The sequence below is a fragment of the Denticeps clupeoides genome, chromosome 16 (assembly GCF_900700375.1).
Source record: "Denticeps clupeoides chromosome 16, fDenClu1.1, whole genome shotgun sequence".
NCBI lineage: Eukaryota > Metazoa > Chordata > Actinopteri > Clupeiformes > Denticipitidae > Denticeps > Denticeps clupeoides.
In genome coordinates this window covers 16,695,183-16,709,392 of record NC_041722.1, presented here as the reverse complement: position 1 = coordinate 16,709,392, position 14,210 = coordinate 16,695,183, and positions in this window count along the sequence as shown.

Sequence of the window (14,210 nt, the reverse complement as noted above, 5' to 3'; positions counted from 1 at the left end):
GAGAAGGCGGCGGAACCATGAAGCTGCCGATGCGCCGCCATCTGAGACGTCGCTTTATTACACCTTTGTTCCTTTTAAAAAAAAAAAAAAAAAAAAAAGGGACGATAACCCGGTCTAAGGAAAAACAAAAAAAAAGAACCCAGATAAACAGCAAAGATTGAGCCTTTAAATAATAAATGATAGCCGGCTCCATACAGACAAACGCACAACAGGAAATAATTGAAGACAACAACGTCCTATAAGAGGCCGGCTCACAACAGTGCTGAATCAGAAGCGCTCTGCAAACTTCAAACGGCCCGTCATAAAGTATGGATAATCCCTAAAAAGAAAGAAGCCGTGCGACTGTTTACAATTTTCTTCTAATTGAGGCTATGGAATATGCTGCATATATTTGCTCAAATTGATATGCAATGGGTTTCGGTTTGCTGAGCGGAAAAAAAAAAAAAGAATTAATAAATAAAAGAAAATAAAATGTACCATTGGCAAATTAAGGGCGGTAAATGTGCGAGGAAACAAACAATAACGCTTGAATGCGACGTTCTGCACTCGAGAAATAAATATTTCAGTGACTGTCTGCATTTGACACACTTTCACGGGAGAACAAAGGCTTGGCAAATAACAAATTAACCGATCTCGGGTTTTAGACAGTAACCTTTGCGGCCTGCGTTGGTTCATAATGCTGCAACGAGGCTTCTGCTCGTACCACGTTCTCGATATGCTTTAGACATCCTTACCACAACCGGACACTTTCTTCCTTCCTTAATCGTTTTCTGTCATTTCTCAGTTTTAACAAGATACAGTGCAAATATATTTGATCAACAAACAAGAAAAAACGGCAAACGTGAAAGACATTGGCCAATATCTTGAATTCTGGAGATCCAGCCGGTGACTGCTTGAGTACAGCATCATCTGATTGTTAAATAATGTCATTTTTGTGCTTGGGAAATCAGTGAACGGTCTTTTTTGACCACATTGGGTTGCACTGGTTGACCGCTCAGACCAAGACTGTTAATGGTCATGAGCTCAGTAGTATGTATTGATACAGGATGCAGTAGCGTAGTGGGTAACACACTCACCTATGAACCAGAAGACCAAAAAGTCATAGGTTCAAACCCCACTTAGTACCATTGTGTCCCTGAGCAAGACTCTAAACCCTGAGTGTCCCTGTAACTACTGATTGTAAGAGGCTCTGGAAAAGGGCGTCTGATAAATACCGTAAATGTAAATATTCATTATTGCAGTTCTCCTAAACAGTTGGCCTGAAAAAAAAAAAAGTTGTATGGGACTTAATGTACTTTCAGAGGCTATGCAACCTTTCTACGTCTAAGTGCAGCCATTTACATTAAAACACGGACCCCTTGATTAAACCTGGGTGATAATGAAATGCCCTTATCGTGAAGAAATAACTGCAAGATTAATTCTGACGTTCAGGAGACAAAGGCTTTCAAGCCTGTGCGCTGGAGATTTGGGGATTAATGTAAGCTGGCCCTTTATAGTTTTGTTGCTGTGTGTGAAGGAGGAATTTCGCTGCTTCAGATCACATGAGATCTTACCATGAGTCTGAAGATCTCTGACCCTTCAAGAAGACCATGACCAAACAGAGCCAAACGGATCCCTGCTGAGGGATTAGTGTGGGTCTGTGTGTGTGTATAAGAAGTACTGTATATAAAATATATAATATATGTGTGTGCATTTGTAAGAAGGGAACCCTTTGTAACTGAAAAAAAAAGAAATCTTGGGGGCGTGTCCACTGAAACCACACCCCTTGCGTTAATGAAGTGAAAAATGAATGGTCCGTGTAGCAGCGCCATCGGACCAGTACAGCCATTCATGTTTGAGCTGCCCAGAGGCACAATTTAGTTTGGGGCTAGAGGAACAACATCTACCTGACTCTCGACCTCCTTCCTCTCATGATGGAATGGTCTTTATTCCCTCACATTAGCAGTGTGCATGGCTAACAAGCACAGCCAATGCTCTTCTCCCAGTCACCATCCTGTATGGGGAAATTTTTTATAAAGACACCAGTAAAGTCCGGCATCCAGGACCAGGGTGAGTCTAGTTGGCAAATGGAGCAGGAGAACCACTGATGCTAACGCAACCTAGCTTATACCGTGGTAAAAGTGTTAGGGTGTGGGGTCATGCTACGGTGTGGCTCCAGCGTTATTTGACCTCATGAACACAGAAGTGATGAAAAACTGTTTATTTCTGGTACAATTCCTTAATTCAGCATTCACATATGGTTTCAGTAATAACTCTATAATATGCATGAGGCGTATAGGGTGGTAGTAGCCTAGTGGGTAACACACTCGCCTATGAACCAGAAGACCCAGGTTCAAATCCCGCTTACTATCATTGTGTCCCTGAGCAAGACACTTAACCCTGAGTGTCTCCAGGGGGACTGTCCCTGATAAATGCCGTAAATGTAAATGTAAAATTTCATTTATACAGACAATATGATTATGTTTAAGTCATTTGTATAGTGTATTTGAGTGTGAGTTTTTGTGTGTTATGTTTTGTTACATGTTAACACGTCCACCCTAAAGAGTCGAACCGCAGCAGCTGTCGTCTTCCCACCGAGACCCAGTTTCTCCAGGAACCCTCGAACTGCCATCCGTCACAGGAGCCGGGCCGCAGCGGCAGGGTGCGAATGTAATGAGCGGCAACACACCGAGCGTCTCGTACAGCCACCGCTGCATACGAAACACTTAACCTGTCAGCTAATCACCCCCCCTCCACAACGGCGTCATCTGTAGCGCGGCGGGAAGCACTGACACATCGCGCCATATACACTAACCTCCCCCCTCCCTCACACGGGCTCGCCGCCGGGGCGCCGACCCCGCCCTCTCCGCATGCCACAGTGATGGGCGCTCGGTGAGGGTAGAGGGGAGTATGATGTACAGATCTCTGCTGGGTATCCCTGCCGGGTTCATGCGCTGCGGCAGGGAAATAAGATATTCTGTTTTTATGTGTGATACACATTAAAGATGACTTGCTGCTAAGTGTGGTCACTAGTAGAAGGTGAAAAAAATGTACATTAATAAATGAATTAAACAAGACATAAACACAATCTTTAATTATGTTTAGGGGTGGTAGGGGCCTAGTGGGTAAGATACTTTCTAATGAACCAGAAGACCACAAAGTCCCAGGTTGAAACCCCACGAGCAAAGCAAGACACGTAAATGCCGTAATAAATGCTGTAAATGTTTGCACTTACTGTCTGACATTCATTTAAATCACTCAAAATAAGGAAGCATTTATATTTGCATTTATGGCACCCTGATCCAGAGCGACTTACAATCAGTAGTTACAGGGACAGTCCCCCTAGAACAAATCAGGGTTAAGTGTCTTGCTCAGGGACACAATGGTAGTAAGTGGGGTGTGTGTTGCCCACAACTAGCACTATGTATGTGCACTATCAATCATTGACAACTATGGGGCAGTGGTGGCCTAGCGCTTAAGGAAGCGGGCCCGTAATCAGAAGGTTGCCGGTTCGAATCCAGATCCGCCAAGGTGCCACTGAGGTGCCACTGAGCAAAGTCCTGTCCCCACACGCTGCTCCCTGTCCCCACACACTGCTCCCGGGCTGCCCGCTGCTCACCAAGGGTGATGGTTAAAAGCAGAGGACACATTTCGTTGTGTATCACAATGAGAATTCCAAGTCCCATGTGAAAATTTGAAACACAAACTAGCCTGACCTACAAAATGACCACAAAATGTAGCACACGTGGAGCAACACACACAGAGAAAAAGCCACCAGGTTACTGCCCGACATCTGCAGGACCGGCTTTTGAAGCGAGGAGTCAGTGTTTATCCCCTGAACTTACTGCGTCCAAATGACGAGAGTTATTTTTACAACTCCCCATTATTACCTATTCTAAATATTCAAATCCACAAATAAACCCACCTCAGCTTAGTGCGGAGAATAGCTGAAAAACAAACAAGGAGCTTCTCAGCGACTTCCCTCGGAAAGAGAAATCATTACGAAGATTAGCGCGCGTATCGGAGCCGAGGCGGGAAGTGCGCACGCAGCCTCGCAGAAGAAAAGAATGCGCCAATAAAAAGCGGCTCAAAAATGTTAATTCTGATGTGCATTTCCCCTCTCTTCTTTCTCCCCCCTCATTGTTGTCCTTGTCTTTATTTTGTTTGAGTGTTTTGACACATTTTCACATTCCCCTTTTGGCTGGAATTAATATGTTGCGGGTGTGAAAATTAATCCAGAGTCGGAGGCCGGATTAGCGCCCCATTGTCCCCCTCTTCGCTGATCTACCCACAGCGTTGATGGCACCCAGCCGAAATCTCCCTGCCGTAGCAGATAACGGGGAAGGGCCTTCAGACAGACCACCGATTCACCCGTCTCACTCTCTCTCTCTCTCACTTGCTTTCTTTCTTATTTCCTCGCCGTCTTTCCCCCACCGCCACCATGCCCATGTCTCTCCAGAGCGAAAGGATGGGGGAGGGGGGGAGGGGTCTGGATAAAAAAAAAAACTTTGCCATGGTAGATTTGCACAGCAATTGTGCCCTTAAACCGTGCCCCTTCCACAGCTTATACCATGCATCTGCCTGAGTTTATCAACCAACGCTCAAACGGGGTTGTGCTTTACCTGTACTCTCCAGGCAAGAACAGTCATTTCAATGCACTAGTACCACGGTGATGGTGCACAGACCTGATGTCTCACCATGGAAACATTGAGAAATTTGATGTAAAAAAAATTATGTCAATACACGTGCAATAACATTGTAATATTGTAAAAAAAAACGAAAAAACCACAGGTACATACAGCCAGGCCACAGCAACATCAACTGATTGGCTTGTGTCTGTGAAAAATCAAATCAGAAATATATATGGTGGGGGGTCTCGACAGTCAGAAGAAGACACACTGATATCTGGTCAGGACCTCAACCAAGCCATTGGGCATACACGAGACAGTGAGAAAACGATACTGGAAGGGACGCGTTAGGACTGGCATCCCAGTAGTAAACTTTTGCCAAATCAATTATGTGGAGCAGCCAAAGGACGGCAAACATGCAATAAAAAGAGAAGGAGAAGTGACTGGAACAAGAGACTGAGAGGATATAAAAGGATAAAGTATGTCGGCAATGAAGAAAGAGGGATGTTCTAAATGTGAAAACAGGCCATTCATGCCATGGTTCCGAGAGTGGAGGGTGGTCAGCAAATCAATCAGATGGGTGTGCGCGTCTGGAAACGGAGACACTCCCAGTCTGGAAGGGGTTAATGGGAAATCAATAAGCGCGGGATTCCCTGGTTAAGAGGACGGAGGGACGTCCGTGCCGCAGACAGCGGGAAGTGCGGCGCGGTTGGCGCTGCGGTAAAGGAGGAGATAGGGACCTTGTACCCCGTGATGGATACAGACTTCCCAGATGTTATCTGTCACTCAGGGGAGCACTCTGGAGACCAGATGTTCTGCCTTGCTATCGCTGGGGCGGGGCTCCTACTGTACACATGCATCAAGAAGGGTGAAGCGCATGGAAATATTTAGCTCTGCAACACACACACGGACATGGACTTTACACACACACACACACCTCTGTCCAATTGCACACGCCTGTGAGCTTATTACCCACGATGCATTGCGACAGCCATCGCCATTAGCATGCGTGTTTCAATCACGCCTATATCAAGCAGCACAGACACCACATGTGAATGGAACCGGGGGGGTTAGTCGGGAAAAAAATAACACAACAACAAGCGAACAAAAAGCAGACGAGGACGAGAAAGAGGAGTACATCCACCTCACCCTCCTCCACCCCCCACCCTTTACAAATGTCCTGGGGGTAGATTTGGGAAGGAAGGGGGTTGCCAAGGGCAGGTCCCAGGGAAGCCGGGATCGTTGCGGAGTTTGTTTTATTTGAGGCCTTTTTTAAGCTAGCCAGCGGCGGAACTTCAATAACCTCCCGCGCTTTGATGGCGCGTTTTGGGAAATTAGCGCTGGCTGTAATTAATAGAGTAAACTGCAGCGTTGCCTTCATCCGGCCGCCATTTGCATATCGTCAGCGATGAATTAATAGCATAAGGAAATCCAACCCTAAGTGCATTCGCTTGCTAAAGTACATTTGCACATTTGCACAGCTGTAGGAAAGTTTGGAACGGTGGGGTGGGGGGGGTGGGGGCGCCCGCTTATGCTGGTTCATTAACCCCTTCGTCACCGCGACAGGCCGCAACTGCCGAGAGCGCCGGAGATGATCCGGCCATTTATTTTCCCCTTAACAAACGGCGCTCGGCGTCACGCGCAAACACGTAAACACAGTGATGATGGGGCGGCGCGCTCGCACAATACATTTAATTTGTGCAAAGCTACTTTTGGGGCTTTTTTTTTTCCCTTCTTCTTCCCCCCAAACTAGCTAAGTGGATTTGGGGAAAAGAGTTAGCCACTTTTATCATTTGCTGAAGTGACGAATCTGCTTTGCCTTTGTATTTTCCCTTAAATGCATGTTCTGTTTTTCGCAGATAAGTTGTGTTGTTTAAATGCTTCCTGCTCGCTCATGTTGCTTTGTTCATCGGGGGAACTTCATGCCCAGGGATTTACTAAACACAATTCATCAAAGTGGAACAGTACTTTTTCCTTTTTTGAAATATACTTTTTCCCTCCGTCTTCGCCTCTCTCGCTCGCTCTTCCTCTCTCACTTTCCCCCTTGTTTCCCTAATCCCTTTTGCTGCAGATGAGAGATTTGCTGTTCAGACTCATTAAGATTAAGAACGTTTTGCAAGAGTTATTTAAGAATGCAAAGTTCCCCGAGAGACCTCTTTAAGTTCAGAAGGGGCGGGGGCACAAGCACCCACAAGTTCCATGCGGGTGAGCTCGGCCCACATTTCTGCGCGTGGTGTCAGTGATTGAACGATAGAAAGAGAAAAGGAAGTGGACTCCCGCGACTCGGCGCTCATTATGAAAAGTGTGTCTGACCAAGGGCACTTTCTCTGAGAAGAAGCACGTATCGTTTCTCGGCAAAGTAAAAAAAGGAAAATGAGTAAATAGGATAAAGGAAGCGGCGTGAACTTGTTTTGGCTGGAGAGGTGCCGGAGCGTAGGCTGGGGGCAGGAGCGTTTTGTGCTGGAAAGCGCTACGCTGCTAGCTGGAATGCCGTCTCGCTCTGGCCGGGGGCAGTGGACCTTTGATGAAAAAGGCAGGAGTTCTTTTGACTCCGGACCCTGAAATCTTTTGGCTTGGAAGATGAAAGCCTTTTGGCTAAAGAGGCCGCGGTCTCTCGGCTACAGAAGCTGTGCCGCTTTTGACTTTATAGGTAATAATCTTTACGGCCAAAAAAACAGTACCAGTGTTTTTGCTTTCAGCGGCCAGTTGTCCTTTGCCAGAGGGAATTCAAGTGGAATTTATACTTTTTCTTTGGCTATTTGGTTAAGAGCCTTCAGGCCTGAAAAGAACGTTTTTGATTTGCTCAGCTTAGCTAGCCTCTTGGCCGGAGTGGCGGCAATGCCATGCCGCCGGTGTGTTTCGGTCAGCTGCAGGTTGGCCGAAAGCGCAGAGGTCTCCCTGGGCCGGAGAGACGTTAGTGTCTTGGCCGCTCCTCGGCCCCGGCAGCGGAGCTCGGGCCCCGCCGCTGTTCGAACGCTCAGCACCAGACTCGGCACCTTTCCCATGCTTCCAGCTCCAAGTGTCGCAATCTGGTTCCGTTTTACAGCTGGCCTTGAGACTGTAACGGAGAACCCCTACACCCCCCTCCCAAACCGCATATTTAATCCCCGCGCTTATGTCAAACTTAATTACGGGACCTTGTACGAAAAAATAACAAGTGTGCCTTGTAGGAGAGGAAGAGAGCAGAGGGGGTAGTAAAGGAAAGGAGAAAGATGAGGAGAACATCAAATGAGGAGAAGCACATATCGGGCCAAAAATATTGAATGAAACACAGAGTTAGGAATAGGAAGATGGAAAGAATTTGCGACAAAAACTCCTCATGATGTCACAGGGCGCGCAGAACACTTGGACTTAACAAGTACAAGAAAAAAAAACAAAAACCCCTGTGTTCTTCCCTTTCTCCCTGCATTTGGAGTTCAGCCACTGGTGACCATTTAAGGGGAACATTTTGAAATACTTAAAATAGGGGATGCTTTTGAAAAGTCTAAATATACAGCGGCTGATATAAAACCCTTATTTAAGACCTGAGTCTCACTAATGCTAAGTGGTTCATCTAAGAAAAGTGTTTTCACATTACAGGGTGTCCTTATAGCTGGAAAACTGCCTTTAAAAAGACTTTTATCTGGGTGTCACAAGGGGGGTTGCTGGGGTTCCAGGGATTTTTGTTACAGTAAGTAATGATAAGGTACATGTATTAATCATACCTAAATTTTAGATGGGAGTGATAAGAAAATAAAAAAACAGAAATAAAGTCTGAATTGGCCCTAAAATGTCCTTCTCTGTCCGTCTACTACTACTAGATGTCAAAAGTCACACCCCACGCAGGAAGTAAACAAAATGCTGTTACATAGCTATGAATGAATTACAACGGCCCTAATTTTTTTTTTTGCACATGCACAAAAACTGCTGTGTGTGTGATTTTTTTGTGTGTGTGTAAAAACTCGGAGAGAGAGAGAGAGAGAGAGAGAGAGGGAGAGCGAGTGTGTGTTTATGTTAAAGTATTTACTATGCAGAAGTGGAACAGCCAAGACAAGTGATGTTTAGTCTGTCAGTTTAAAACTATTACCTCAAATTCCAAAAATGTGAGCTAAACCTGTCTTACGCCGACAGTGGGAGACAGGGCTGTGAAGAACAAACCTTTGAAAGTCTAAATCAATTTTTCGGGTGTAGGAAAACAAACGTTTCATCTGAGCTTGGAGAGCTCGGGTTTTTTTTATTTTTTCTAGACTTTGAAAAGCACATATTCATACAATCTTCATAAGAAAAAAAAAACAAAAAAAAACAACAAGTAAATGCAGAGTGAAGGAAAAAACCCTGAGATGGGTGGAGTTGCGGGGGGTGTAAAAGACAGAGTCCTGACAGAGACGGAACAAAGAGCTACACCATTAAGAGGAAGGGAAAACGCAACCTCCACCACCTCCACCTCCGTCTGGCGGCTCACTTTCACTCTCTCTCTCTCTCTCTCTCTCTCACTCGCCCTCCCTTCCTTTCCCAGCGCCCCTCGTTTTTTTATTTTTTTCATACCGCCACCCCTCTGCTGCCCTCCGTCCCACCAGCTAGACCCTTCCCAGGCCGAGCCGCCGGTGGCCCGGCGCTGGGTGAGGGCTGAGCGAGCGGTTCCCATGCCACGGGTGCTGGGCCTGGCGCGCCACCCTGAGGTATTTATAGACTCGCAGCTCCACGGGGCTCGGAGAGAGGGCATGCTTGTTTTCTCTTCCCATCCCCTGGCCGCTCCCGCACGGCCTCACACGTGGGCGCTGAATATATACCCAAATACTACGAGCACGGAGGAGGGCCGCCTGTACAATACCCCCGACTTACAGCAGACGGAGGGAAAAATGTGAAACGCACAGGAGAACTCTGGCTGAGAGACCTTCTATATTCTGCATCCAAGACAAGACGAGATGTGACAGCGAGAGTGAGAGAGGGAGGAAAGGGAGACGCTGGGGAGCAAACGTGAGACAACAGGAGCAAGAGAGCTGCGAGAGAGGTTTCTCCAGCTGGAGGACAGGGGAGCATGAAGGGCCAGCAGGCTGGACGCCAGGCCTCAAACTCCCGCTCCTGCTCCGGCTCCAGGCCCCAGGCCGTGATCGAGGCTCAGACGGGAGGAGCGCAGCCGGAAACCAGCTCCACATGCTGGAGGCCAGGATGCCAGACGTGGCCCTGAGGGAGCCTGGGGTCACCAGGCTTCTGGTGGCACTTCTTCTGCCTTTCGAGGTCGTCTGACTGCCTTACGGTTCACAGTACACAACATTCTGACTCATAAGGGTCCATACTGGTGGTAGTAGCCTAGTGGGTAACACACTCGCCTATGAACCAGAAGACCCGGGTTCGAATTCCACTTACTACCATTGTGTCCCTGAGCAAGACACTTAACCCTAAATTGCTCCAGGGAGACTGTCCCTGTAACTACTGATTGTAAGTCGCTCTGGATAAGGGCGTCTGATAAATGCTGTAAATGTAAATGTACTACTATTCTGTGGGTCTCCAGAACCATGTTCTCTCATACAACAGAAGTGCTAAAAATTGATGTTGATTGCATAATCATTTATTTCAAAGTTCCAAAAACCCTGAGAAAAGAGAACTGAACAAATATGGGTCAGTCTGTCCAGTCTGTGTCATCCCGTGACCTGCCCTCTCATTTATGAAGCCTTGTGGTTAACACACTCCAGAAGAACCAGAATAGCGCAAAGTCACAGGTTCAAACCGGCACTCAATACCGTCGTGTCCCTGAGCAAGACACCCAGGGGGGGACTGTCCCTGTAACTACTGATTGTAAGTCGCTCTGGATAAGGGCGTCTGGTAAAGAGTCGGAAAATGTAAATGTAAACTCATTACGGTCTCACTTGGTGGTGAGTTGCCGATCGCTTTGGGCGACCTTAAGTTCATCCATAAAACCATGTAATCTGAATTCGGCGTGAGGGACCTCCGCCTACCCCTCTCATTCCTCCTTGCTCAATTTCTATGCATGGGAATTCCAGAGTGACATTATTACTGTGATGAAAACAGACCCTATTAATACTAAGAGCTGTGATGAATATAACAGCGATTACAGAGCCACGGATAATTAGCGAAGGGGAAAAAGAGGGAAGTAAAGGAAACGGGAAAAGAATGTGCATGGCAGCGAGGGGAGAGATGGGGACTGATTGAAGCAGAGCTCTTGTTTTTTTTTTTTTGTGTTTGGGAATTCCTTTCAAGCTCGAATCTAAAAGTGCGAGGCATTACAGAGGCAACTGCGCCATGGTGATCATCTGCGACTCAGGCAGGGCCTCTGGGAGTTCCCCGCGTGGCGACACTCACGTCTTCTTTCCCGCTCCGCCTCGAGTCTCTGCTAAAAGGCGCCTGCTCTTCCTGACAACGGCTTGGCCCAACAAACAATTAAAAAATCTACCCTTAAAGGAGTCTGTTTCAGGCAAGAAATGTCGAGTTTTCCCCAAGGACGGCCCTTACTGAACTTTCCGCTGCTCTACTTACTGCTTCCACCCGCAGATTTCTGGCCACGCGCACCACACCAAAACGGCCCTCTTAAGTAAGGGAGAAGCTGCAAAGCACCGGTTCCTTGTTCATCTGACCACTGACACCAGCAACGTCCATTTTCGGCCACGCCCCCTTTTTCCAGACCCTCCAGCACAATTGCGTCATCACGATTCCACACTCATGGCCTCCGTTTTTTTTTTTGTTCTTGTGGGAAAGTAGCAGCGCTCGTTTCCTACGATGCTTCATACATTCCTCACCCGGCCTTCAGATCGCACCAGCCCAGGTCTGGGTGCTTCAAGAAAGACAGGCATGGGTGGGGGAGGCAAGGAATTCTGGGTAATGTGAGAGGGGGAATGGACTCAGAGACATTTCAGATGGTGTAAAATCCCTCAGAACTTGCTAAATTCCTTTGATAAATAAAAGACGACCTTTGCTAACACACAGGGCTTCTGAAATCCAGCGGCACGCTAAAAACTAAAGGCTAATGAAGAAGAAGCTAATCCCCTCCTTTGTGTAGCAAGTTCTGCACCACGCTTGGATGTAGAAAACCAATGAAATTTACAAATGAGTTGCTTTTGCGGCCCCGCGACATTATGGCTTCACGGTCCAAGTACAAATCCAAACCGAAGCGCGCTGTAAATCACAGATTTGCGGGTCAGCCCCAAGGTCGCAGCTAAGAAGATCACATCTGCTGGGAGGCAACAGGCGGACAGATAACAAAGTACTGGGGAAGCGCTGCTGAAAATTCACAGCGGGGCCAGAAAATTTGGCACTGATGCCTTGGGGTCATAAATCACCTGCTTAGCTGACTTGCGATGAATGCCACAGTCTCAGTGCTGTCTGCACGTGAGTAAAGAGAAACAGACATATGAATTCAGGTAAAGCCACCATAGCTAACAAACATCGGTTATCTCCTTTAGCCAGCGGTGAAGCAACAACAATCGGAGCCGAGGTCCGGCGAACCACGCTGAAGAACATCTGAGCAGCTTCTCAATAAACAATTCAGACCTCGGATTGTTAAAGGCCCAGTTGGCATTAGTTATGCTGATGTGAAAAACTTCAAAGGGCAGCAGAGCGAGCTGATCATCTGAAAAGGACCTGCTGTGGAATAAATGAGTGCATGGGAGTCAGTCAAGGTGATGAAGGCGAAAAACACGTGAACACACCACACACACACACACACACATTTTAAATTTGCTTTAGCATTAATGTGCTCTGTGACGCAGAGGAAAAATGCAAATCATTAAAAGTTTTGTTGAATTGCACTGTGGCCTGACAAGTAGGCTCGATAGGTTTCTTTGAATGTCCTTCAATCCTCACAGGTACACACACACACACACACACACACACCAAGCGGGTAATAGTGTTTCATGGATCAGCAATATTTCTAGTGAATGTGGAGATGGACGCTGCGCTACACCTGGGCTTGTTGACAGGACGGGGTTGAATTTCTCTAGAATGAGGAAGTTGAGGAGAGCTGTCAGTCATCCACATTGGCTCCTCCCTTTTTAAACGTAGTCTTTCCTGCTGTCAGAAATAAATACTCCTCTCCATGAAATGGACAGCTTGCACGCAGACAAATGCAGAAATATTTGATTTACCATGAGAGAGCCCTCCAACACGCCACGGCTATTATAGCACTGCAATCAAACCCTCGGTTTAATGTGTGAATGGTGTGTGGACCCCATCAAACGAACCCCATTCCCCACCATTACAACCTACAACTCTGAGCTAAGCGCAGCAAATTCTGCATTTTACAAGCCCTGTTCTCTTTAAATCTTTAATGACGGGAGGTCGATGAGGGCCAATTAGGACCAGCAGTCTATGTGGCTGAGACCAGAGCGTTAGAAACAGACAGTCACCAGACATGGGACAAAAGAGACAACAAGGAGAAAGATAACAGACTACCAAGTGCTGATCTGTAAAACACTGCCCAGTGGGTTGACTCTTTTGTGTAAGCATTAAAGCGTGTGTTACGGTGCAGAGGATTGGTGAACCTGGCTGGATTCCATTTCAGTACCTCAAGGGTGACGGGGTAAAGTCCTCTCCACAATCACTGGAAAAGCCCCCCCCCCCCACCCTTCACTTCACACTTACTCATTTGCCCCCGACTCCGGCATGATTGAAGTAGGGGGTCTGGAGGGACAGACATTAAGATTCACGGCACACAACCCCTCCCCCAGCGGCCTGATCCCCACCAGGACGATTATTGCATTACATATATTATGGATTCTGCATGGTGAACTGGGGCTGCTTGCGGTGTGGTGCGGTGTCTGGACGTGTGCGTGGGTGTGAGACTGAGCCTAAAATGTCTGATATGTCATGTTGCTGAGTGCACAGTGGATGTGGGACTTCCTGTTTCCCTAGAAGCTTTTTGTGCTGTGAGAGTTTATCTGGCTGTATAGGATGTATATTGCATTATATGAAACACATGGGACACATTCAAAAATATTTGAATTAAAAAATTAATTGGAGGATAAGGAAGTGCTATGCCGGGGCATGGGACACATTGACAGTACGGGCTTTAAGTAAACCTGAAAGAGGGAGTACTGTGAGTGACAGTTGTCAGTCAACTCCATTGGCCCCTCTCAATTTCCTCCAATTGGTTCTGAAAAACCAATGTTTTTTTTCCTGGATTCTGGATGTCAGACGTTATTCCAGACCAACCAATAACGGGTTGGGTGGGTTGTTAGATCCTTCTCTCAAACATAAAACTGAGAACTAGCGAGTAGTCATGTATTTATAATGTTTTTATCAGAAAAATCCCAACACTGTATGTCTCTCTCTCTCTCTCTCTTTGTGAGTGTGCATGTGTGTATGTGTACCGCACATACTGTAAGTGTGTGGGCATGTGGGAGTGTGTTGGCGGTGAATGAGCTGCTGTGTCTGGCTGACCCTTTGATGTGCACATGCGAGTGAGTGTTTCTTTCAGCCCACTGAAGACCCGGCTCCAGATGTCAGCTGAACTTTTTCCTCTCTCTCTCTCTCTTTTTTTTTCGCATGTCCTGTTTTACACACCCTCCTCAAAGACCCGCCCTGCCCAACGCCCCCCGCAAGTCATTAAGCATCTCAATTAGAACACAAGAGGGGCCTTGTCTGCAACAAACTGGCATCAATTTAGAAAAA